Source organism: Zootoca vivipara, chromosome 4 (genome assembly GCF_965207765.1).
Source record: "Zootoca vivipara chromosome 4, rZooViv2.hap1.1, whole genome shotgun sequence".
NCBI lineage: Eukaryota > Metazoa > Chordata > Lepidosauria > Squamata > Lacertidae > Zootoca > Zootoca vivipara.
Genome location: NC_142587.1, coordinates 80,345,128 through 80,371,210, shown reverse-complemented (window position 1 = coordinate 80,371,210; position 26,083 = coordinate 80,345,128). Strand labels below are relative to the sequence as shown.

The window sequence follows — 26,083 nt, the reverse complement described above, 5'->3', positions numbered from 1 at the left end:
GTATACTGCAATTTCATTTTTAAAAGATCAAAGTGGTTTACAAAAACTATACACGCACACACACTAAAAGCCACATAAAATTTAAAATCTAGGATTTGTGGAAATAGAGGCAAGGAGCCACTGTGTCCTTGTCCTGTTCATCAACTTGAGAATTCACAAGAGAACTACCCAAAAGCACATGAGAACTGTCTGCCCCATCACTCAATTCCTCTTATGTGGGGAGCTTGAACATGAAGAAATAATATTGCAATTTGTAGAATTAGCTGGGAACATTTACCAGTGTTGCCCTGCTAGCTGTTCTGTTTTACAGTGGTACCTCTGGTTAAGAACTTAATTCGTTCCGGAGGTCCGTTCTTAACCTGAAATTGTTTTTAACTTTAGCTAATGGGGGCTCCTGCTGCCGCCGCACCACTGGAGCACAATTTCTGTTCTCATCCTGAAGCAAAGTTCTTAACCCGAGGTACTATTTCTGGGTTAGCGGAGTCTGTAACCTGAAGCGTTTGTAACCTGAAGCGTTGGTAACCCGAGGTACCACTGTATTGGAAACACCACCAGTTAAAAATCATGAGGGCCTTGCACCAAAATGTATTCTGGCACCCCTTACCTCCAACATGCCATACACTTGAGAGAAACAGGGTCAAATACCAGTACATTATCCCTGCTCCCAACTTGCATATGTTCATGTTAGTGTCTGCAAGGGCTATACAAATTAAACTGTATATACAGCGCACAAGTGCCTGGAAAAGCAGGATACCTGGTTGCATGGATTGCATCTCAAGCTTTTAATAAATATTTTCAGTTATTTCTTGGGACACATGAGCCCTGCTTGATGGTACAGAGGCTGCGTATGCACTCTACATTTAAAGTACATTCCCACTCCCTCCCACCCCCACAGAATCCTGGAAACTGTAGTTTACCCCTCACAGAGCTACAGTGACAACCCTTAACAAACTACAGTCCCAGAGCAGGGTGTCCCTTAAATGTATGGTGTGTAGCCCTCCTGGTCTAAACAGAAAGCTCAGCTAAGGGCTGTGAAGTTAACTCCAGGAGGGAGGGAGGAGCAGACAGGTGGGTGGGAGGAGTAAGAGGGATAGAAGGGAGACTATTGAATGGATCTGCCCTGTTTTAAAACTCAGCGACATGTTTAAGCAGCGTTCTTATGTTCCCCTACACCTTGTTGTTCATCAGCCAATCCATTCTCCCACTTCACTAATTTAACACCACATGAAACATGAATGTCAAAGGAGAAGTGGGAATACTGGGCATGTACATTATCAGTGCTTGCCTAACACACAGGCGGTGTGTTCAGTTTTTATCAAGTAGGTACAGTACATACAGATGAGATAATCCACATCATAAATATTCAGTCATCCATGATAAAATTTGCACAAATCGCTTTCCGCCCATTCATCCTATAGCCATGAAATCAAGGTAATAATCTTGAGTAAATAACACTCTCCTCATGTCATTGAACATGCCATCGAGTTATTTTAGAAGTTACTAGAGACATTGCACCCTAATCCTGAATACATTAACTAAACACCCTGACTGCCTCGGATTCATTAACACCGGAGAAGGAGTGTGTGTGTGTGTATCAAATTGTTACTCCCAAATAAGTGAGTACTGTACTGTAATGGCATTGTAGCCACAGGCACCCAGACATACATACAAATCCACAAATCCATATTCCTTGTATATCCATAAATTCCGAGCTTTTGGAAGATTTCAAACTGCATCAATGATCAAAATTAAGTATCTGGACCCGAATACAGTACACCATTGCAAGCTAAGCCTGATTCAGCCCTTTAAAGCCTCTTTCCAGTTTTCGGTTTGTTTGTTGGTTGGTTTTTTAAATAAAACTTGTATTTGTTGTAAAGATTCAGCACCCGCACCACACACCTTCCCTCGAGCCCTGCTAACCGAGGACACGAAGACTTGCTTTCCACTGAGCGCCCTCGGGGTTTCAGTTTTAATCCATCTCCGCTGTAGATGCAGCAGCAGCAGCGGCACAAGCGCACTATTGCAACAGAACTTTTAAAAAGCTCTACGCGTTTGGGTGGGAAAGCACCCGGCTGATGCAGCTTGATCGCCACACTTAAACCACGACTCGTGCCACCGTGAGCCCACTACGCCTTTAAACGGCCGCAACACACTTCCAGAGAATAGGAGAAAAGCAGCAGCAGCAGCAGCAGCAGCAGCAGCAGCAACAACAACAACAACAACAACAACAACAACAACAACAACAACAACAACAACAACAAAGTTAGAGGTGGGCAAACATCACAATCCTCTCTTACCTGTCTGTGGAGAAGGCAGGAAAAAACCCAGGCATCTGCAAAGTTCCTCACAGGAACACGGAACGGCTCCCAAATTATTTCCTCCCCAGCAGCGTATCAATAAAAGTTACTGTTTCAGCCTCTCCTCTCCCCCGCAAGCCCTAAACCACCACCTAAGCTTTCGGGTCCTGTGGCTAATATTTACTCTTCCTAAGCCTGGGCGAAGTGCAGTCGGTATCTCGAGCTTTTTAAATGGATTCTGAGTACGGAGTGCACCTCGCTGTTTCCAGCAGCCCGTTTCCTCCGCCAATCAGCGGCCTCGGAGCCGACCTCTCCTCCCTCTTTCGCTCCCAGTCCTGCCTCCCTCGCCTCGCTCCTCTGTAGGCGGCGGCAGGACTGGGAACGGAGCGTGAAAGCACGAACTGAGCACGCTTCTCAATTTTGTTGTCCTCCCTCTGCCATCTTAAGACTTGCAGCCTTCTTTCCTTCAGGAATCATAGACCCAGTTCCCGCAATTTGTTGGCATAGTAACCACCCCTGGGTTGTTTTGGTTCCCCTCCCCTTCCTTTTTTGTATGAACACGATGGAAAGGAAGAACGCCTCTCAGCCTGTAGCAGTCTGTAGTTGCATGCAAAACATAGTGAAATAAAAGGCACATTTCTGAGAACTACGGGAGACTAGGCCATGCCAACCCTCCCAATTATTTTCTGTGGGGACAAGGGATCCTGAGGTGTCTTCACATTCTCCTTCGCCCCAGCCTAATGAGGGGGCAGAGGAGACTTGACATAGAGAACCCCACATCCCTATCCGGGAATCGGAGAGGCCGTTACTTCCCCAAATTCCAGAATCATGCCAAATATTTAATTTTAATTATTTTTGCCTTTCTTTACAGGCACACCTTCCCAGAATCGTGCCAAATATTTTATTTTCAGATTCCAGAATCAAATTTCCAGATTTCAAATGCCAGAATCATGCCAAATATTTTATTTTAATTATTTTTGCCTTTCTTTACAGGCACACCTTCCCACTTCAGAATACCAATACCAATTGTATTGTTTATAGGCCACCACAACCCAAAACTCAGAAGTTGGCAGAACATCCAGTACAATTATAACAACGTCAATACTCCCCTTACCAATTTTAATTTTTCTCATGAGGGGAAGGGTAGGTTCTAAGAAATAATAACAATCCTCCCCATAGGGAAACTTTGGGGTCCCAAATTTCAGCGGCCCCCTGTGCAACGCTAAAATTCAGCACCCCCACCTCTCGCTTTGTTTTACATAATTGTTGTGGTGCCTCCTGTGGCGACGGCACCCAGTGCGGCAGAACTGGTCACACTACCCCAAAATCGCTTCTGCTCCCCACTCTCTGCAAGAGTTGTATTTTAAACTAAGAAACACTGGGTCATATCTAGTGGTGGCTTTGTCTTACTGCAAAGTGCTTCCACTCATGCACTTTTTGCTCATCCTTCCTGCCTACTGAAGCCCTCTGCACCATATCCCATATTGTTTCAGTGGGTCTCCCTGCCCTCAGGAGGAGCTCTTCATGGAGCGGGGTTCAATACCGTAGGTAAGAAGTATCAGTGAAAATTGGGTGCCTACATGTCGAGAGTAGAAGTGCTTTCTGTGAAGGCAAAGCCACCATTGAACACAGTATAAACTTTAGAAACAGACTACAAAAGAAAACAGAATAAGCACCAGCAGATAAAACCAAGTTCATCAGCCAAATTCATCTGATTTGGAGAAGAATACATGTTAACTCTTAAAATGTCATGCTCAAATAAGTTTTAATCATGAAAATCAAGGTTGTGCGAAATGAAATTTGGAACCCATTTATACCAAATACAGCAGGTTAACATTTGTAATTGTTAACTGTTAACAATTGTTATTGTGATGGAATATACCCCTTTTTCTTTTTCCCCCTTCACTTTAAGACACTTTTTGTTGTATTTGAATTTAAAAGAGAAAGTCAAATTTGCTGCCTGTGCTTTTCCAAAATCACATACTTAGCAACAGTTAAGTATGATCACTTGCTGCTTAATACCCTTTAGCCACCATTATACTCACAGTCAAGATGAAAAGTGGGTTTATCCTGTTTCCCCACACAGGTTCCTCCTGAGGGTGGCTTGATTTATTCCCCATAGAGTGGTATTTTTTCCTAATCCGCGCTGGCGAATGTAAGTATGAAAGCGGATATGTGTGCATGTGTGCGACTGTTCTTCTCAACTAGTTAACGTGAAGATCAGAATGTGATCTTAAACATAATTTTTTAGCTGCTTAGGAAGACTGTGTCCCTAACCACTTTACATTCATCCTCAGAATTTAGTCATCTTTGGCCCAAGTGCAATATAATTTGCAAATCTAAATAGGGTAATCTCCTGCACCTATTGAGGGGTGGTGCCCACAAAGTTCTGTGATGATGCTGGATGCTAAAAACAGTCAATTCAGTTTTGGAATAGTGCCACATGAGCTCAGTCATTCGGGGTAATATTCTTAAACCCTATTTTATTTAACAGATTTCTGCCAATCTCCACAAATGACTTCAAGCATGTAACAAACCTTGTGGATGCAGAGAGAGGGCAGGTCTCAAAAATGGACAACGCAAAAATATGTGCCATATTTTCTTATGTATAATGGGACCTTTTTGTCCTTGACTAAAAAAAGTAAACGGATTAGTTTCTTTTCAATGGCAGGATGTCTGGTGGGTTCAACAGCATTTACAACAACAACAATAACATTTTACTGGATTAAAATGGGCAGCATACTCTTATGCCCACTATAGACCTGTTCTCACCTTCCCTCCAGGTGTTGACTTAAGACATGAGGGAGGGGGAAAGGAGTGGTGTTTGCTAGCCTGCATATTCTCATATCCAGAACTTTTTTTCAGCTGGAACTCACCAGAACTCAGTTCCAGCGCATCTCAGGTGGGCACTATTGCCATTATAAGGGAACAACGGAGGCATTCATGGTGAGTTCCGGCACCTCTTTTTCTAGAAAAATAGCACTGCTCATATATCTTTTGCTGGGACCCATCTTCCCTGCTGCCTTCCCTCCATTTAAACTTATTTTTTAAATATAGTTTACTTTGCTTACAATAGCTTTTGTCAACCTTGGTCTCCCCATTTTGGCAAAGGCTGCCTTATAAGGTGATTGGACACACCACTAAGTGTACTGTTGGCACAACCCCATCCTCCAGCCATCTTAAGTGACCAAGAGGCATCTATTCATATAAACTATGCAAATGTGTGCCATAAGAACTTTATGGCACCTAGCAACACCCCTGCTTCTGGGTTTTTCTAGTTACTTGGGCTGGGGCTTGGCTGAACGTGAAGAATCCTGGCATATTCATATGGGATGATGTTTCAGCCCATATATGGGCAGACTGCAGCCTCCACGCTGCACAGGATTTTCCTGGCATGTATTGAGGCACCTTGTGGGCATAGAATCCACTTGCATTACAATGTGCAGTCACCTATAAAGATGATTCAAATACGAAGAGTATTATTTTTTGCGTGACATACATCCGGCACTTGTGCGGCACACCCTCAGGAAACACTGGGGTACAGGAAGGGTGCCATCAGAGGCATAAAGGCACAAATGATACAAATCTATGCAGTTCATTCTGGATACTCTTGTGCTTCTACGTATCTCAGCTAGTCAGAACATTCTGTCCACCCTGCAATAACAATTTCCTTTTTCTCTCTCAATTAAGCCTTCCTCTCACCAAATGTATTTGAAGAAAAGTTGCCAGCTCCTGTTTGAAGCACCCATCTGTCATGCAGATATGTGAGTGCTTCCAAGGAATGAAGGGCTAAAATTATACTGCTTCTAGATCACTTTCAGATTCAGATTAAAGCCATTTGCCTCTGTAAAGGGTGTCAAGTGTGTTTGCGAATGGGTGTAATTACATGCTGGTGGTCACTGCAGGTCGAATCAGTTGTTGAATGTTGGTGCAGTTGGTGGAAGTGTGAGCTGTGAGTCTGGAATCCCTCTTTATTATGTGGGCATTTTAGACAGTGATAGGAAGGCCACTATCTCTCAGACCCTATCTACCCCTTCCATCCACATTATGGGGATTATATAGGCCCACCTTGCAGAGTTGTAACAATAATTATTAAGATAATGTATGTAAAGCTCTTTAAATATTCCAAGTGCTTTGCTAGTATCATTATAACAACTTCATAATCTTCCTTTAGTCCACCATTTATTAGGTGGGCATGATCAAGCAGTTAAACAGTTTTGAGTTCCATTGAGGTCAAGGAAAAAGATTAGGAACTGGTGTAGCTACCGGTAGTGGCTAAAAGATCAACTTATGAATCAGGAGCTTCTCCTTTGCAACTCACCCTGTTCCATGAATTTACTAGATGGACTTAGGTGAGTGAGTGTTTCACAGCCTCAATCCCCCATTTAACTCTGGCTGGGTTGTTCCAATTTATATTATGATTTCAACAAAATCCATATTTAACTTTCTTACCAAGACTGTGTACACAATTACTGTTTATTCTTGGTCTGTTGTGCTCCCCAGCTGCTGGTATTTGACGCTGAGTCCACCTGAGATTAGCCACAATTCATAGTTATCCTGTAGTTTATTGAAAATCACTTCTGTTTGATACACTTTCCCTTAAGCAAGCTTCCATCAGATTAGAAAACAGAAGCCGTGGTTAAACTGAGGTATTTTAGGCAGTCATTGCGCAGGTACAAATTACAGCACATGCGCAGATTAGAGCTTCAGTGAATTGGAGTTTGGTGTAGGGAAACAAATTAGGTTTCAAGTGAATATATCCCCACCCTCTCCCTGGTTTGCACAGTAATACAAGAATGTGAGTTGAAATGCAGCAGGTGAGAGAGGGCAACCTCACTGCGTTTTGAGCCGCTAAAGTGTACATAGCCCAAGTGAGACAACAAATGCAATTCCTCTGACTTGTATTTTATAAGATACTACTAGGTCTGCTTAACATACCATTCCTAGTGAAAAATACATACCGGGAATGCGCTCAATGTTAGTTTTGCTTATCTAGAGCAGGTTTCAACCAAAATATTGTACTTATGGATGTTTACTTTCTTCTTATGAGCACCCATGGGCGTAGCCAAAGGGGGGCAAGGAGGGGCAGCTGCCTCCCCATCAATAAAAATCAATAAAAATACATAGCTAACTGAGGTTTTGCCTCCATCCTAACAAAAGGCCTACCCCCCTAACAAAAGGTCTACCCCCCCCCCAACAAAAATCTTGGCTTCACTCATGTGAGCACTAAAGAATATGCATCTTGCAAATGACTCAGTGAAGCAATTTCATGCTCTATCCCTAGTACTATGATGAAAACCATAAAATATCAGTAAGAATCTACTGACCAGTTGTGGAAACCTTTCATGAAATCTGGTGAGGAAAGATGTTTGCATATACGTACCAGTATATATTTTCTAAAATTTACAGCTTGCAGGACTGAATCAAATTCCTTTTTAAATAGAAAAAACTTTATCCTATGAACATATTGCAATAAATTAGAATACACTTAGTATTTAAATATAAGATTTAACATATCTTGAGTGCAGGACTGAATCAATTCTTATAAAATCCCAAGAGGCCAAAAAATATTGCAAGCGCCATCCTTCCATGTCGTTCTTATTGAATATTGGTCATTACTTTGGGGGCCTTTGGGCCAAAAAGCATAGTAAATACAAACAACAACATTCATAGTCCTACCACGTCAAACTTTCCCCACTTTCACATTTTGCCTAGTTTCTAGAAGGACGGTACAAAATTGAACTGCAACACATGCCTATATGCTGTATGGTTCTGTGCCACTGCCAATTAAAAAACATGCTTGTGGGGTTGCTAAATTCAGGTCAGGGGAGTTGATGACACTCAGGCAATTAAGTTATTACTTTCTGATTAAAATATCGTTACTGTGTTTAGATTCACTGCCAGGCTCAAACACTTTTATGGAGGTTCAAACGACTGATGGCCAGAATGATGGTCTGTCCTACAATTTCTTGTTGTTTTATATTACGTTTTGTGCCAAGTTGTTAATGTTTCTTGAGAGTTTAAACCTTTTCGGTTGACTAATAAACTAAACTAAACCAAGACTGAAAATTGTATATGTCATGAGTAAAACACTTTTATGTGCTTAATCCTAGCACTGAAATTAATGGGACTTTGCTTTAATAGAACTCCTAAACATTTTTTTAAAAATACACTAGCTAGTGCTTCTAAGCAGCTGCCCAAAGAAGCATGTCCAAATAGGAAAGGTAGACCTAAATGGACAGTCTTATTTGCATTGTCATGAATTCAAGCAAGCAACCTATTTGGTCAAAGCTCACAGAACATGGCTGACGGTGTTTCTTGGGCTCTTTTGCATTAAGGAACAAAACAAGTGGAAGATTTCCTGGCTACTCCAGGAAGAAAAGAATGATGTATGGACAGCCAGACCAAGACAATACTAGCAGTGAGTATGAAAAAAGAGTGGGGATATATGAATGCAATTTAAAAGGTAATGGCTGCTATCCAGATCCCCATATGCTTCCATGGCTGGCTTTCCCAAATGGTGCTCTGGGAGCCCCCAGGGCTCTTTCCCATTCTGTTGCCAGCAAAGAGGAAGTCTGTCTTGCAGGCATGGGGATGCTTATCTGGATTGTGGCCAATGCCTTTAATATCTGAACAATGGTTTCATCAATCCAAACTGTACACTTAGAACTGGATTAATCAAAAACATTTTACCATGTAGTTTGAAGTGGATGGAATTTAAATATATGCTAAGTGCTTGGTGAATCACAGATATAGAAATTAATGGGAATATTTATCAGACACAAACCCACATAAAGTCTTGGGAATGTATGAATTCTGCCTTATAAATCTTCTAAATAATGTTGCCTTATAGACTTTATGCAGGCTGCATAAAGTCCAAATATATGTATCCCTCTGCAATGGGCTGGGGAAACCCAGCCAGATGGGTGGGGTATAAATAAATTGTTGTTGTTGTTGTTGTTAACACGTCCCAATATGTAGGTAATTGGTCCACTGGTATCCCAGCTGGTCCCAGATAAGGAAGGCACATGTCAGATAGTCAACTCTTTATTGGCAAGAGAAACACTTACAGCAGCTTCCACAGTGCTTCAGATAAATAAAGTGCTTCTAACCTCTAATCATTTATCCACAGGTCTGGGCCCTATGGAGCAGTAGCAGCAGCAGGGGGGTCCCTCACCTCCTCTGGCTTTTATACCATCCTCAGATGTGTTGCGTACCCACAACTTAAGACTTCCCTTTTCAAGCCCCTCCTGGTTCTAGGAGACAGTGGGGCAGTGGCTCCTGCATCAAACCCCATAAATTACTGGACCCTTCTCCTGGATCACTCCCCAGGTCCCTTCCCTCCGCCACACACACGTCAAAGCCCTGCCGGTCCCTGACAACTGGCATTCAAAGCCCAATCCTACATTTATGAGGGTTCTCAGCATGAGAACCAGGAAGCTTCATGCCAGGAAGCTCCTCGCTGCAGTGGTCAACAGGTGGACACATGTCCTCTCTTGTCCTTCTGCACCTGCATCTTATAAAAGTCTGCTATTGGCACATGGGTGGGTAGGTGAGACCTCACACACAGAGCAGGGAGAGAGGCAGGAGGAGACACCCATGTCCCCTGTGTGGAAATGGAAGCAGTGTTGTGGCTGGAGGAGTGGGCAGCAGTGAGGTGGTATTGTGCCCGTGGCAACTGTTCTACCGTGACTTTAAATCTACTTGAAATCTACTTGGTATCTGAAGAAGTGTGCATGCACATGAAAGCTCATACCAATGACAAACTTAGTTGTCTCTAAGGTGCTACTGGAAGGATTTTTTATTTTATTTTATTGTTTCGTTTAAATCTACAAATACGTACGAAATACAGCAATAAAACTCAGAAGATTAAACTATTCAACTAGGTAAAAGAATCCTGTAATTGAAAGTGTCTGGGCAAATTTTTTAAGAGTTTTAACCTGGAACCAGAAATAATACAATATCGGTGCCCGGAATATCTCTCATAGGAGGACATTTCACATTTAGATGTGGGGAAAAAATGGAACATTGCAGGAACCTGCAGCTCAAATCACATGTGTCTGAGTAGAAACCCTCCAATTTCTGCTTTTGGAGGCTTGAGGCATGTGCACTCTGTTTTAGTTTGTGATTTATTTAACTTAATGTGCTAACACTCCCTTTTCCATGGCATGAATCCTATGAAGAAGGCAATTGCCTACAAAAGTTCACACACCTCAAGAACAAACAAGCTCCCTTTAAAGTGTGTTGTCCCCTCACTGTGGCTCACTTCCTCCTATTATGGCTTAACACCAGCTCTTCTGGATCACATCCCTTGAAAGAGTTAACTGCTATAAGGGCACAACTTGCCACTCAGCAACCAACTGTGAAATGGCTTCAGGCCACAGTTCTGCAAATGAGAACATATTCTGATGATGTAATGCTTGTAACTTGATAACCTGCCACCAGGAAGGTTTGCTCCTAGCAGTTTCTGGGCAACAAAGGGAGCCAAACCTGTTTCTCCCTGACTTCTTTGTGCAGCTTCATGTAAGTTTGGTTGCATCAGTATTTGAAGAAAAACAGTTATTTGCCCCAGGAATCTTAAATTTCTTAAGTACAAGCACAATTACTTTTATTTTATTTTATTTTGTGTGTGTGCCACCAACAAAGCAACATTGTCATTATTATACCTGTCAGTAATTAAGTGCCAACAGAGAATACTTCAGCAAATGTCAAATGTCAAATGTCAAAATGTCAAAATGAAAATGCGAACATTACAGATGTTCAGCTCTTTCATCTCACACTTTCCACTTTCATGGGCGGAGCTGGCCTCATCCTAAATTTCTTATTCCTGTCAATAAATTTAGTGCTGAAATAAATAATTTTAATGACCTTTCACAGTCATTCTAGTCTTAGGTATTTAGGGGTGGTTGTTATTTTCATTTTAAGGAAAGCATTGTTACTCATGTGATTTAAATGGCACAATACACCATGCTCTCTTCTATTAATTGCAACTTCTATTAATTTTAATGATGCTTGCGCAGAACATTGCAATGGACTGTGCCCTTCATAAATAACAATTAATTTTACTTGCTACTTCTGCTGTTTTACTCTTCTAATGTTTTACACATTTACTTGTTTCCACTGTATTGTTTTACGCCAACCTGAGAGTTTCTACTGAAGGGTAGCATGGGAACGTCCTAAATAAATAAACAACACGGGATAAAAGAGTTAATTACACTTTACATTGTTCTTGAAAGTAGCAAATGGGCCTTCATACCTAATTTAGCACCGTTCTGTAAAATCACTGAACACTCTAAACTTTCTAAAGTCAACATGAGACTGCTGATCTTGTTCACGTTTACTCGGATGTTCTACCATGTTTAACAGGGCTTACCTCCAAGTAAATGTGTGTAAAATTGCCATCCGAGTTAAATATGTAGTAGCTGAGGCATTCAGAAAACGTCTGCCTTCCATGCCACTTGCCAATGCAGGCAAGCAGCACAGGAAGATCTCTGCGGAATCAGACCAAAGGACCATTTCATCCAACATCCTGTTCACACAGTGACCAACTTCATGTCTATCAGAAGTATGCAAGCAGGACCAGAGCGCAACAGTGCTCTCTCTCCACTTGTGATTCCCAGCAACTGGTGTTCAGAGATACACGGAAGGACACGTGTTCCCGGGGACTCCGTGGTGGTGAGAGAAAAGATAGAATGCATTAGCACTGCTAGTGAGCACAGTCATCAAACAGGACCTGATGATAGCATCCAAACAGCAGAACCTGTGTTTACTTTGGCTTGCTGAAGGCTTAAGGGCAAAGTCTGAAGGGTGCTTTAAAAAACACCTCTGCAACCCCCACTCTAGCAATGCAACTGTGTTAATAATTAAATAACTGTACCCAAGAACTGCTTTGGGAAGCATCTATTTTATTTTATTTTGCTGCCTTTTTAAATGGTATATGGAATTGTTGAACAAGCGGCTGCTTTTCACTTCTAAATAGACCCTGCAAAATACCTGTTTTGGCGGGGGTGTTGTGGGAGAAATTCTATAATGTAAGAGGTTCCCTGGAGTGTGTGTTTCTGACCACGGGCTGCTTCTCTGCATGATGTGTGCAGAGGCACTCATTGTAGCCTCCCTGTGCCCTTGCAGGAACCCTTTTGATGAAAATTAAGCCGCCTAATGCAAGACTTGGCCTTGCCGCTGCAGTATCCCCACGTGGAGCAAGGAGAGCGGCCACAGCACTAGAGTACAAAGCTGCATATAGATAAAGGGTTTGCAATCCCTGGAATCTCCTGTTAAAAAATATTCAGCAGGCGATGTGAAAGACCTCTCTCTTTGTCTGAGATCCTGAGGAGCCTCTGCCCATCAGGTACTGGGATAGACGGAAAAGCAGGTACTGGGCAAGAGCCTGGTAGGATGTCGGATGTGAGATAGCCTTTAGGATTGCACCTGAAAATACTACATGCATAAGGGCCATCTTGAAAACAATGAAAGGATTTAAACTTTTAAAGAAATGTAAGTCACCCAAATCCTGGAAATTACCTAGCTGCTCCATTTGACTTGGTTTGCTTGTGAAAGTCATGCTTTAGCTAAGAATTATATGTAGGTTTCATCCTAGATATTCAATTTGCTAATGGAATGTGAGAGTTGTCTGGACTCTTCGCAAAGAGAAAATCCCCTTTTATTCTTCTGGAACATTCATGCTCCGGGACTCTTGCCCAGTTGGCCTTAGAAGTGGTAGGACCTGTTTGTGTTTAGTTTTGCTGGTGGGTTGTAATGTCTTCTTTTGCCAGTAAGTCCGTACTGTGACTGAAACCAGCCACCGCAAAGCTGCTTTTTCTCAGATTGTGCGGTTTGCCAGGCAGATCCTGCTGTGATCCATTATTACCTTATGAGGGCCGTATCATTTGTTTAAAAATGTTCTTCCTTGCTAGAATCCTTCCTAAACTGGGGTCAAACCGTAGGGCCTTTCAAATGGCTCAAGCAGAAGATTCAAGCATTTGTGTGATGGAAGCTAAAAAAAATGGGGGGGGGGGAGGTGGTCTCCTTCTCAGTGAGAAGGGCCCATCTTCAGTATGCACAAAAGAAGGACTTCCCCAAGTGAGTTGAGATACATCCCAAACTGAGACACGCGTCAATCAGGATGCGCTCCCAGGCGAGTCCCGTGACCTGCACTTCACTCTTGTCCCCCCCCCCAGTGATTTTTTTTTGGGTCTAGATCCTGCATGGCCTTGAAAAAGCACAGTTCTCAGGGCAAGAGTGCAGCATAGGCTGGCAGTGGCAACTTCTGCGTAATCTCAATAGTGCTGAAAAGCAGAGGCAATACTGTGGAGGAAGGAACAAGCAAAGTGGCACAGCGACAGAAAGCAGGAGCTAATGTAGACATGGATCTACTGGATCAGATGTGCTATGTTGTAGTGGGCTTCATTGCAAAGGGTCATTGCACAGAGATTTTGAGCCAATGCAGAACATATATTTGCAAGACTGAGGTTGAACAAATTGTATGAATGTACATGTGTCTGGGAGGTTAGACTTATACAAACAGTAATGTAAATATGCTATTCCCTGCCCCACAATAAGAGTCATGTTCAAGAATGTGTCACTACTACAGGTCCCTATCACTTTAAGAGGGCTGACACCAGTAGAGAATTTTAAATGGGGAGCAAATAATCATTTCCTACAAATTCCAAACAGTTTTTTATTCCCTTTTTAGCTTTCTTTGTATTCAATTTTTTTAAAAAAATTACCCCATTCATTTGAAATACGTCTATGCTCCTTTCCAATGCATGTTTACAAAGCAGTGTACAAAAATAATAAAAATTCAACTAAATGATTTTTAAATATAAATACTACTGTCTGATTCAACTAATACTGTATTACAATTGCCCTTCAGTGGAGCTTCCAGGGCAGTTTACAGAATCAAGATAGAATATTCTAATGAATATCACCACTGAAATATTTATTTTGCAGAATTATTTCAACACCCTCACTTCACCAAGCACTAGCAGAAGATATATTGATATGACCATAGCATTGAAGTAGCAGAAGTACTTTGCATAATTCACATTCCATGTTTCGCAAATACGTATTTGATAGCAAGGTAGTCAGCTGGGGACATGGCATTCTCTGTGGAGAGCCCTCATCTTGGGAATTCAAAAGCCAACTTAGTCCATCAGAGATCTGTTCTGTGGATTCTTCAGCTGCCTACGTGGTGTACTTTTATGAGTGGTACAACAGCCTCGGGCTATGCAAGTGTCATAGACACATAAACTTTTGAGGAACTCCTAAAGTATCGGTTTAAATTACTCTTCTTGCTCAACCTTGAAGGATGGATTTGTCTTGAAGGTCAATGTGCAAAAAGGGAATGAAAACTCTACTCTTTGCTGATTAGGCGTCTATTGTATGCTGCACTTTGTGAATTTGAATTAAGAATGTAAGAGGAACCTGATGGATCAGGCCAATGGCCCACCTAGTCCAGCTCCCTCTTCTCACAGTGGCCAACCAGATGCCTGCAGGATTCGAGTGACAGATCACTCTCTCCTATTGAAAAGCAGTATAGAAATTATTGTAAAAATCAATGAATCAATACAAGAAATGGCTTTGGAATTTAACATGAAGAAAGCTGAGATACGATTCACAAGACTGCAGTCTAGTAGTGAGCAAACCCCATTGCACATTGTAAGATTTATGAGAAAACATTGATAGGAATGCAGTGTTAAAGGCTTCATTTCTCTAAAGACAAGTTCATCCAGTAGGGGTGGGGAACTTCAGATGTGAGGATCTCTGCCGGTCCTCAAAACTCTCCCCAGGCCCCACCCCTCACTGTTGCTGCTTCTCACCCCAAGTGTTTTTGCTTGGCTAGAATGGATACCGGTAGTTGAACTCGATTAATGCCTCTTGCATCTTTAAAGAATGTACACTCTTGAGCAAAACCAGAGTGTCAATAGTTTGGTCCTCCTGATTACAGCCATTGAGATTCCTCCCTTGAGCTCAGCCCTGCTTGGCACAGCCGTGGAAGGCAGCCAACAATATTAATCTTGCATGCCCTCCTTGCTTGTCAGCAGAGCATTCTAGCTATGTACATGCAGCACATTAGTAGCCTGACCATCTGGAAAGTCATGCCAGGAGCAGTGGAAGGCGGATGGGTAAGCACTAATACATGGCTAATAGCTCTGCACATGATACACGTTTTGCTGAGATATTGTGTGGGTGTTGATGCCCCATCAAGCATACCAAAATAACTGCAGACAAAGAGAATTGCAGAGACATTTTTCTCTCCAAACAGACAGCATGCATGCACTTTGATCAGGCTTTTCAGGGCACAAAAGCTGCTGCAGAAGTAAATATTCATTCAAAGAAATATTTTTGAGAAAGTGAAAGAAGGCTAAATGAAAAGCACAATTAATGTGAAGACTCACAGTGAACACTAAAAAGATACCTAATCAAAAGTAGGAAAGTTGCATTGACCACTGATTTCTCCTGAAACCTGCCTTTTTTGTGTTCCCCTGGAATTTGACTTTGGACCATGGCCTGGCCTGGCCTTTCTGATTGGCTCTGGGACAGCTGGCTTCAGTGTCACATGAAACAGGACAATATGCAGAGGGTCCCTGGTTTAATCCTTGACATTTCTAGTTAAATATCAAGCAATAAGTGATGTCAAACCCCTGAGCCATGGAGACAACCTATTGCCAGTCAAAACAGATAATTCTAGTAGATAGACAAATAGTTTGCATTACTGTATCTATTTAATTTACATATTTGAAGGGTTTTCCCTGTCCAGCCAAAAAGGCTCCCACAGCAACATACATTAAGATCATAACAAGAAGATGGTCCCTGCCTGCCAGGTTGCAACTTAGCTTCGTACTACTGTACTATATTTTAGCTCACTCTTTATCCTAAGAACCCAGAGAGGGGCAGAAGCAATTAAAATCTGAATAGTTCCAATACTATCAAAAGAACAAATTAAAAAAAAAAACCATGACAAATCCTCAAAATTACCATCTATAAAAATAGTTTGGAGCCACACATGGACTCATTTATGGGACTGATATCCAACAAAATCCTGAACTATTGTAAAACTTTAACTGGTGCTGAAATGGCAAAAAATAAAATAAAAATGACAACATACCGGTATATGAATGCCCAATATATTAAGCAGGCAAATATACTCCTGTATTTAAGTGTAATGTATATCATCATCTGTCAGCAATGTCCTTCTGTGTTGTACACAGGGGGGAAAGACCAATCTACCTGCTAAAGAACCAATGAATCCAAATTTGACATGAAAATGGCAATATTCATATTCATAGAACAACATTTTTCAATCTACCTAGGCACTCTGCTGCGGAACATGAAGTGGCCATACTCGAGCAAAAGAATTTCAAAGGGACGCTTCAGGGCGAGACTGCAAAATTACAATCAATCAAGAAGTTAAACTATTCATCTTGGCCTGAACAGAGAAGCAGGTTTTCCACTATAAATGTTAATTAAATCAGCAAAGCAATCACACTTTCTTAAGGGGTCACTTTCTGTGTTTTGCATGCGTTCTACCTCTGGTTCAATTCTCACTGTCTTTAATTCTTGCATTTCATTTTTCCCTGATCTCACTGCTTACCACTCCTGCTGCTGCTTGCCACCGTTTATATACTGTACAGTACTTCTGATTGATTGTGGATCTGATTGGCTGTGTCGTCTAGGGAAGTTTCTGCCAGAAAATTCAGCCTTTAAGGGGAGTCAAAAGACTCTTTATTGTTTTTAGTGCAACAGTCTAACGTGGCCCAGCCTCTGGATATTATTATGTTATCAGATTTCTGTTAATAGAACTACCACTGTGGGTTTGCCTTAAGGTAATGCCTGGCCATAATATTGGACTTGGCAATGGAATGTTAATAGCCTGAGATATTCAGGTGCTATCTCTCAATGGGAACTAATTGTTAGAAGATTGCTTCTTGATATGAACATAAGAGCTCGGAGGGATCAGACCAAAGCCTTATTTTAGTCCAGCATTCTGCTTCCACAATGGCCAACCAGATGCCCATGGGAAGCCCAAAAGCAAGAAATGAGTGCAACAGGGCTCTGCTGCTAAGTGTTCCCTAACAGAGGACCACTCTGCAGTGTGTGTGTGTGTGTGTGTGTGTGTGTGTGTGTGTGTGTGTGCAATCAAAGAAGGTAGAAGGGTAGCCATAGGAACACAGGAAGCTGCCTTATACAGAATTGAAATATTGGTCCACCTAGTCCCAGTATTGTTTATCTTAACTGGCAGTGGCTCTTCAGACTTTCAGTCATGGGCCTCTCTCAGCCCTATCTGTAGAGGCTATGGCACACTGGCCCCAGAAAAAGAGTAAACTGTGAGGCTAACCTAAGACACACTGTTTGTGAAATTCTGCAAGCTTCTGAGTTACACAGGGCTCTTCTGCAGGGAACACATGATATGAGTAAATTGTGGATATTTATTTAAGGGAAGACTACCTATTATTAATTAGTGTGATAAATGTGTATTGTGTAATATTGTATAACATAAGCAAAGGATAACTCCTGCCGTGAGGAGTATACAATCCAGCCTAAAGCCAGCCTAAACACAGTTCACACCCGCTGCTCATCATAGAAATGTATTGAACACATATTCACTCATGTTATAGTTTGCTCCGTGGTACTTCCCTGTTTACTTTCCATTTTATTATTTCCTTCTGAGGGGTACCCGATTACACTGTTTGCTTATGCAGTTCTTTTATCACCTTTAAATGACTAAAGGCGAGTCCGGACAACATGAGTTCAGTGTGAATGGCTCGTGCATGCTGTTTAATCCCTGATGTTTTTAGAAGCTGCCATTCGTCAGAATTTGTTAGTACACAGGCCACCAATCAGATGCCCAAGCCATACATGCAACACACTGTACGTATACCCAAGTAACCATAAGTCAATGTGCTTCTGGAAACTGTATACAGGACAGTCAGTGATCTCCTCACTGCTCTACCTAGAGACTATGACATCTTTAAGTTCCTGTGCTTAAGTGCAGGCAGGAGTTCCCACTGCTGCCGGACTACCCTGCTCAGCAGCTGTTGGGCAGAAAGCTGTATTGCAGTGGGCAAACTACAATCCCCACAATTTTTTTGTAGAAAGCCATGAAAATTAAATTGGTTTTAAAACTTACATAAAGTTACAGCAAGTGTGGTATTTGTAAGATGGGGCACTGCTGCTTTGCTGCTCTCTACTATGCTGCTCAGCTATGGCGGTAGTGGCAACTTTTAGTTTGAGCAACATAGACTTGCAATTTCAAGAGTATGCTATATTTTCTCTAATTCTTCTGTTTCTTTCAAATTTTCTATTTTGTTATACGTTTTTTAAAAATACTGCAAATCTCCAGATCTTCATGTGAGTTATTTTATTCTCACTACCCTGATCTAAAAGGCAGCATATATCTTACAGAGACAAACTCATTAAACAGTCCTGCTTTCTTAAGCACCATATTTCATTAGTAGGAAGCTTCAAACTTGTTTTACAAATATCTCTTGATGTTTGCATGAAAGGAACCATCTAACCTGCAGACTGAGTAAAATATAATTCATAGGAAGCCTGGGGCACTTTGCTAGGATGACTTTCCCCTCTGGAAGAATTATTAGTGCGAGATAACCTTGTTTGCTCTAGATCTGTTGAAATGTATATTTATGGCAATGAAGTCAGTTCAGATGGAGGCAGGGCCTGATCCTCATAGAGTGGTATAAATAATCTCCAGACATTGCCACATATTTATCTACCTGTACTCAGGTAGACCCAGGTGGCGCTGTGGGTTAAACCACAGAGTCTAGGGCTTGCTGATCAGAAAGTTGGCGGTTCGAATCCCTGCAACGGGGTGAGCTCCCATTGCTCGGTCCCAGCTCCTGCCAACCTAGCAGTTCGAAAGCACATCAAAGTGCAAGTAGATAAATAGAGAACGCTCCAGCGGGAAGGTAAACAGCGTTTCCGTGCGCTGCTCTGGTTCGCCAGAAGCAGCTTTGTCATGCTGGCCACATGACCCAGAAGCTGTTTGCGGACAAACGCCGGCTCCCTCGGCCTATAGAGCGAGATGAGCGCCGCAACCCCAGAGTCGGACACGACTGGACCTGATGGTCAGGGGCCCCTTTACCTTTACTCACCAACAGAGCAAAACTGAGTAGAAAGCCACTACACACAGCACAAAAAGAAAAACATTGTTTCCTTAGGGCAGAACCACACCATCCATTTAAAGCACATCCAACACACATTTAAAGATGGTTCTATGACTTTCCCCAAAGAATCACAGGAGCTGTTGTTTCCACTCACAACGCTACAATCCCAGCACCCTTAACAAACTCCAGTTCCCAGAATACTTTGGGGGGTAAGTTCTGTGTTTAAAATGTGCATTGGATGTGTCTCAAATGTATCCAGTGGATCTTTGGAGTCCCATCCTGCAGAACAAATTCTAAACTGCCACAGAAAATAATTCGAAACAACTGTTTTGTAAGACAAAGCGTTTCATTTTCCTGTGTGGGTTGCTTTAAAATATAAGCTGAGTGGGTAGCTGCTAAAGCAATGTATTGGGGCCAAAGTTAACTTTATCTTTATCAGCAAACATTACATACAGTATCGTGTACATGGTACATAATTTGTGATTAAGTCACATTCTGGTACAGAATTCCCCTCCCTGTGTAGAATTGACCGTAAGAGTATCAGCTAGAAAGTAAATATACCAACCCCAAGGCTAAATAATGCACTATATTTGGAAAGAGCATTGCCCTCAGTAGCATTTTTGCATCAGTGTTATTCATACGGTACACTGGGAATTTTAGAAATTTTATATCCATAAAATTGATATTTTGTAGTGCCCGAGACTGTATCTTAGAAATCCACATGTTCCTCAAAAGGTTGATGAACCGTTGTATTTAAAACAAACACAAAACATAAACACACCCATAAAATAATGTTAATGCATAGCACTCCCTTCTGAAAAATAAATCCCAGCTTCCTGCTACCCAATTGCCTATCTAGCTCTGCCCATGAACATAGCAGGAAAAAAATCTATTCCCTGAGATTCCTCTGGCTTGGCAATGAATGCACATGCCTCGAGGGGAAGTAATGAGGGCAGGATTTTGGTGGAGGGGATTGTAGGGTAGTAAACTGGGGAAGGAATAGTAATCCCTGCAGTTGCTTCTCCTCTGCAAATTACGACCTGACACTCCGGGATCAAATCAAAAGCTGGGATAGATTTTGTAATTCCGGGACTGTACCTGGAAAATGGGGCCCAGGTGGCGCTGTGGTTAAACCACTGAGCCTAGGGCTTGCTGATCAGAAGGTCGGCGGTTCGAATCCCTGTGACGGGGTGAGCTCCCGTTGCTTGGTCCCAGCTCCTGCCAACCTAGCAGTTCGAAAGCACGTTGAAATGCAAGTAGATAAATAGGAACCGCTACAGTGGGAAGGTAAACGGCGTTTCCGTGTGCTGCTCTGGTTTGCCAGAAGCGGCTTTGTCATGCTGGCCACATGACCTGGAAGCTATACGCCGGCTCCCTCGGCCAATAATGCGAGATGAGCGCGCAACCCCAGAGTCGGTCACGACTGGACCTAATGGTCAGGGGTCCCTTTACCTTTACCAGGAAAATAGGGACACTTGACTCACTCTGTCTAATGGTAGGAATAAAACCAGTAAAAATAAGTAAAAAATACAATAATTTGAATTGCCTGGACAAATAAAAAGAGTTTAACCAGGTGCCAAAATGTTGTTGTTGTTCAGTTGTTTAGTCGTGTCCGACTCTTCATGACCCCATGGACCAGAGCACGCCAGACACTCCTGTTTTCCACTGCCTCCCGCAGTTTGGTCAGACTTATGTTGGTGGCTTCGAGAACACTGTCTAACGGTACCATCTCGTCCTCTGTCGTCCCCTTCTCCTTGTGCCCTCAATCTTTCCCAACATCAGGGTCTCTCCAGGGAGTCTTCTCTTCTCATGAGGTGGCCAAAGTATTGGAGCCTCAGCTTCAGGATCTGTCCTTCCAGTGAGCACTCAGGGCTGATTTCCTTCAGAATGGATAGGTTTGATCTTCTTGCAGTCCATGGGACTCTCAAGAGTCTCCTCCAGCACCATAATTCAAAAGCATCAATTCTTTGGCGACCAAGACGCTGTAGATCTTCCATACACAATTCCTCCACAGCAGAACACAACCTGAAAGTTATCCCTTTTGAGAAAGCTTCCACCCACACCACACAAGATAGGTGCAGAAGGAGTGATGAAAGAAACACTCATCATGCCCTTCGCTCTGAGGAATTTTTTTTTTAAGGGAACAGGCTAACGAAGTCTTTGCCCCTAGTGAGAATTCAGATAATTTTAGTACAGAAGAGCCTATTATATTATTCTATAGTATACTTGACATAATCAATTCATTCCTGCCTACTGCTTATTTCAGTAAAGGGCTTTATTGAATAGTGGCATACTGGGTGTTGTGAATAGAAAATTTGTTTTTTAAGATCCTCACCGCTAAAACAGGCACAGGAAAAGATCAAACATGGGAACAGAGGAATTAATGCGCCAGCGCTCTGAGGAAGAATCTAGTGGGCCCCTTTCATCCCACAAAGGACAGCACTTCCCACTTTGTACTTCAAATGCGGAATGACCTTCATGGCTTGCTTTCTTTTTCTTTCTGGAATTCTTCTAGTGAGAGAAATACTCCTCATCTTGGTAGATCTTATCTATACACACTCATTTCAATCACTGTCACCCATACCTTCAGATGCCAAATGCCGTACGCCAATCCCTCTATATCAAAAACCTTGTGCCTCTCACAAGTTTCTTAGGCCTGTTTATCCTTTGCAAAAAATACACTTTCTTTGTCAATGAAAAGTTTAATAAAGTATGTAATTTCAAGGTAAAGGTAAAGGACCCCTGACAGTTAAGTCCAGTCGCAGAAGACTCTGGGGTTGCGGCGCTCATCTCGCTTTACAGGCCAGGGAGCCTTTGTTTGTCCGCAGACAGTTTTTCCAGGTCATGTGGCCAGCATGACTAAGCCGTTTCTGGTGCAATGGAACACCAAAACCAGAGCAGCGCACGGAAACGCCGTTTCTACTTGCACTTTTTGGTGTGCTTTTGAACTACTAGGTTGGTAGGAGCTGGGGCCGAGCAATGGAAGCTCACCCCGTCGTGGGGAATCAAACCGCCGACCTTCTGATCGGCAAGCCCAAGAGGCTCAGTGGTTTAATTTACATTAATTCAAGGTAATTGAACATATTTTTTTTTAAAAAAAACTACAAAATGGCTTAATGGAAGGTAGAGATCAATTCATTGCCTTCAATAAGCATTTCCAGTAGCAGCTGGTATGGTGGAACAATGCCATGGAGCTGTCCTCCCCACACTGGCTTCACTGCACCTTACTTTGGTGGCGCTGAGGTGGGGCTGCATGGACATATTAGCGGAAGCGCGGCCCTGACCTTGCCACTGCCCTGCCTCGCCCACATGCTATCTAGGTGAGCAGTGGTGACACTGACATTGGGAGGGTGGCTCCACAGTGATGCCTCACCACATCAATCCCTACTGATTATTTCTAGGGAAGCTCACATGAAAGAAGGAAGCTTTCTTTCAAAGCTAAAGTAGTATAATCAGCTCAAAGTACTCTTGAATGAACCAGATTACTTATGTCCATTTCAATACGGCTTCTGGCTGGGGTTTAGGATGGAAGCTGCTTCAGATTGCAATCCAACCCCCTGATCATGCTGGACTATGGGGTTGTGTGTTGGACTGAGTGGAGGCAATCCTCTACTCACTTCTGCTGCAGAAATTGAATAAGGGTGGGTAGGAGACACCTTGATTTTCCAATGCTTCTGCTCTTGTTTCACAGGACACCTCCAGAATGTAGTACTGGGAAACTGCTCCTCCACATGGAAACTTTCATATGGGTGTGTTATTTCTTATCACATGGAGAGACTAGGTAGATTCTCCAGGTGATGACTATGCAGCACACTGCATTTGATCCCATGGTTGATCTTGCTCTTTAAAAGGAAAAGTTTCCATGCCAGTAGCTGTTGCTGCCAGCCAAAAGAGAATGTCATGGAAACTCTGGCATAGAAACTCTACCTAGCAAAGTCAGTTCCACCCATACACATTATAGCAGCACCATGAAGAAGTCATCACACAGATGCCGTTTCTCAGCTTCCCAAGCCTAACTGAGGAAATGTGAGAGCAAGGGCAATGAATCTCTTTCCCCAATGCAATAACTCCACACAACCATACCACACCGGCTGCACAATGTAAGCACTTCAAGGAGTTCCACTAAATTACTGAGCTTGAGGGCTTGTTGATATTTTCCACTTCAGAAAGCAGGCTTGATAGAGCAAAGTCAGACCACTTTATTGCCGGAAAATGTAGTTCGGCTTTCAAATGAGGCGTGTCAACTGCAGGTTCAGTTCAGGCTTATGAACTGAAAGAAAGCTTATGGCTTGAAGTATGTTATGTTTAGCATTCTATTAAATTCACCACTCCCTTTTTAATTCTTATAAAATAACATGTCATACCTGGGGAAAATCCATGGGCTGTTACACCTCAGGCCATTCAGTTCCATCCTTCCTTGCTTTCTCTGTCTACCTCCTTTATATCCTTTCTTCCCAGATCCTACACACTTCTTCCTCCCACAGTACTTCCTCTATAGTACTAAGAACAGATAAGCTCACCTAGCAGGGATGCAATTATGATGTCACCTGTAAATCATCAATGAACTCTGCTAGCGGTGATGTGGATATGGCATCCTTGGTCACCATTGTAAGTTAATATTGAGCATTCACTCTGTCATCTCCTCTGCTTTTGGACTGGAAGCTGCATTATACCTGCATTATACTGGCCCATCCAACTCAGTATTGATTCCTTACAGCTCTACCTGAAGATGTCAGAGAGGGAAACTAGGACCTTCTGCATGCAAAACTGATTGCTCTAGGTCTGAGCCACACCCCTTCCCACATGTTCAGCAGTTGACCACCACAGCACTGACTTGCATGTCTGAATCAGCCAACACAGATCAAACTCTGCAGAGATGATATGCGGATTATTTCAAGTACAGCACTCTTCTGTTGAATCTGTCCACACAGGGAGATGCAAAACACCAAATATGAACTTGAATGATGTATACACCTGTTAGAACACCTGACCCTAAAGCTCCATTTTTGCTGGATTCTAGGGTAGTTAAGGTAGAACTCCAATTAGTGCTGGATTTATGCATAAACTAAATAAACTACAGTTTTTAGGGCATCAGATTACTCAAGGCCTCTAAAGAATATCTTCAATTGTTACATGTTTCAGTTAGATTTAGTTTTTCGTTGCATCCTCACTTATTTGCACATATAAAACTTTATTATTTCTATTTTCTTTGTCCTTTCTGTTAGATTAATACACTTTTCTGTATTGCTTATGGGCCTCTTAAACTTGACATAGTTTGGAGCCTCAACATGTCTTAACTTGGCCCGGCTCTGGTGCATATCCATCCCCTATATATTACAAGCACTACAGTTTTGAAAATATTAGTCCCCTGCTGCATTTATGAAGGGGAGAGGCCAGAGGCTAGTGTAGTGGGGGCAATACATGCTTTTAGGGCAGATGTTTCCAGGCATTTCCAGCTAAAAGGGACTCCAGTACAAAGATTGGGCTTTGCAATGCATTTCTACATACAAGCCAGAAGGATCTCCTCCCCTTGCATGCTGTTCTGGGGGTTCTCCTGACCTCCTTCCAGAACCAGGTTGGGTGAGACATGATTCCTCCACCCTCACTGCAACTCTTTGACATAGGTCATAAAATACTAAATAGGCAACCAGCTTGAAGTTTGGTTGAGCAATTCAGACAAACCCATGTGCATTCACCAGTGTAACCTGGGTTGTAGGGTAAGCAGTTGATCACACATGCATGCACACGGTAGATGTAGCCTGGGAGATACTGTTAAATATTCTGATTTTGATTAAAGAATCTGAAAATTTGCAAAAGGCACCTAGGAAACACAGCACAGTTTTGAAACTCAGAATAATCCACATGCCCCCAGGTAGGTTTTTCAAAACCTTTTGAAGAAAGGCTGGCTCAGACACAGCAGTGAAAAGCCCAAAATGGAAATGTATTTGCACTTCATTTAAATTTGAAAAAAGGCAATTATGTTCCTTCCGCTGTGTGTCAGATTGTTAAGAATCTCGCTGTTCTACTTTGGAAGGAAGCCTACAAAAAAGAATGTTATTGACATTAATCCACATTTAATGAAGTAGTATGATGGTTATATAACCATTGCTGGTTTCATAAAGGTTCCAATTTAGAAGTGCACAGAACTTTATGATCATGTTCTGCTCCATCTTAATAGATAGTATCAATGGCAAGTGACAACTATTGCAAACAACTAGGCACTGCTATTTTTGTCTGTGCTACAACTGTAGCTAGATACACAAAGCTATGACAATTCAGTCCTTTCAAATTCTCCCTATTAAAAAGCAAGCTCCTTTTACACTGTGGGATTGTGCTTGCCAGATGCCAGGTACTCTGGGTCTACCATACAGCAATGTGAATCGGTTACAGAAGTTTGGGGGGGGGGTTAAACACAGCAGCAAGAATTGGTGTCTGAATGGTGCAGCAAGACTTTTAAAAGTCTTGTCTCTAGTGCCATTTGGACTCTTGTTTAAAGCAGCAAAACATCTATGGCCAATGCTGATTTCAGGAAGGGATTGACAAGTGTAATCACTTTCCAAAACCTACTACTGCCCTTGGTCATCCCCTCCCCAACATAAAAGAGAATTTTGGCTCAGCTTATGCCTTGGACAAGAAACTTGGCCAGCCTGTGGAAAAGAGTTA

At 42.3% G+C, this 26,083-nt stretch overlaps 1 protein-coding gene and 1 long non-coding RNA gene across 7 annotated transcripts in view; one reads left to right on the top strand and one right to left on the bottom strand.

Annotated features, from left to right (window-relative positions):
• Positions 1-11,784, bottom strand: part of SPATA13 (spermatogenesis associated 13) — an 87,405-nt gene extending 75,621 nt beyond the window's left edge. For 3 of the 6 annotated variants that reach the window (XR_015949688.1, XM_035114273.3, XM_035114278.3), the window contains exon 1: positions 2,298-2,540. The gene's annotated coding sequence lies outside the window, so the exon portion shown is untranslated. Of the gene's footprint in view, positions 1-2,297; positions 2,790-11,670 lie in introns of those variants that run through there. The other 3 variants (XM_088668272.1, XM_035114281.3, XM_088668273.1) reach the window with 3 other exon arrangements.
• LOC132591961 (uncharacterized) lies at positions 5,183-8,695 on the top strand. Its single transcript, XR_009557418.2, has 3 exons — positions 5,183-5,243; positions 5,988-6,061; positions 8,636-8,695. It is a non-coding gene; the product is annotated as an uncharacterized LOC132591961 (long non-coding RNA).
• Positions 11,785-26,083: the final 14,299 nt, after the last annotated feature.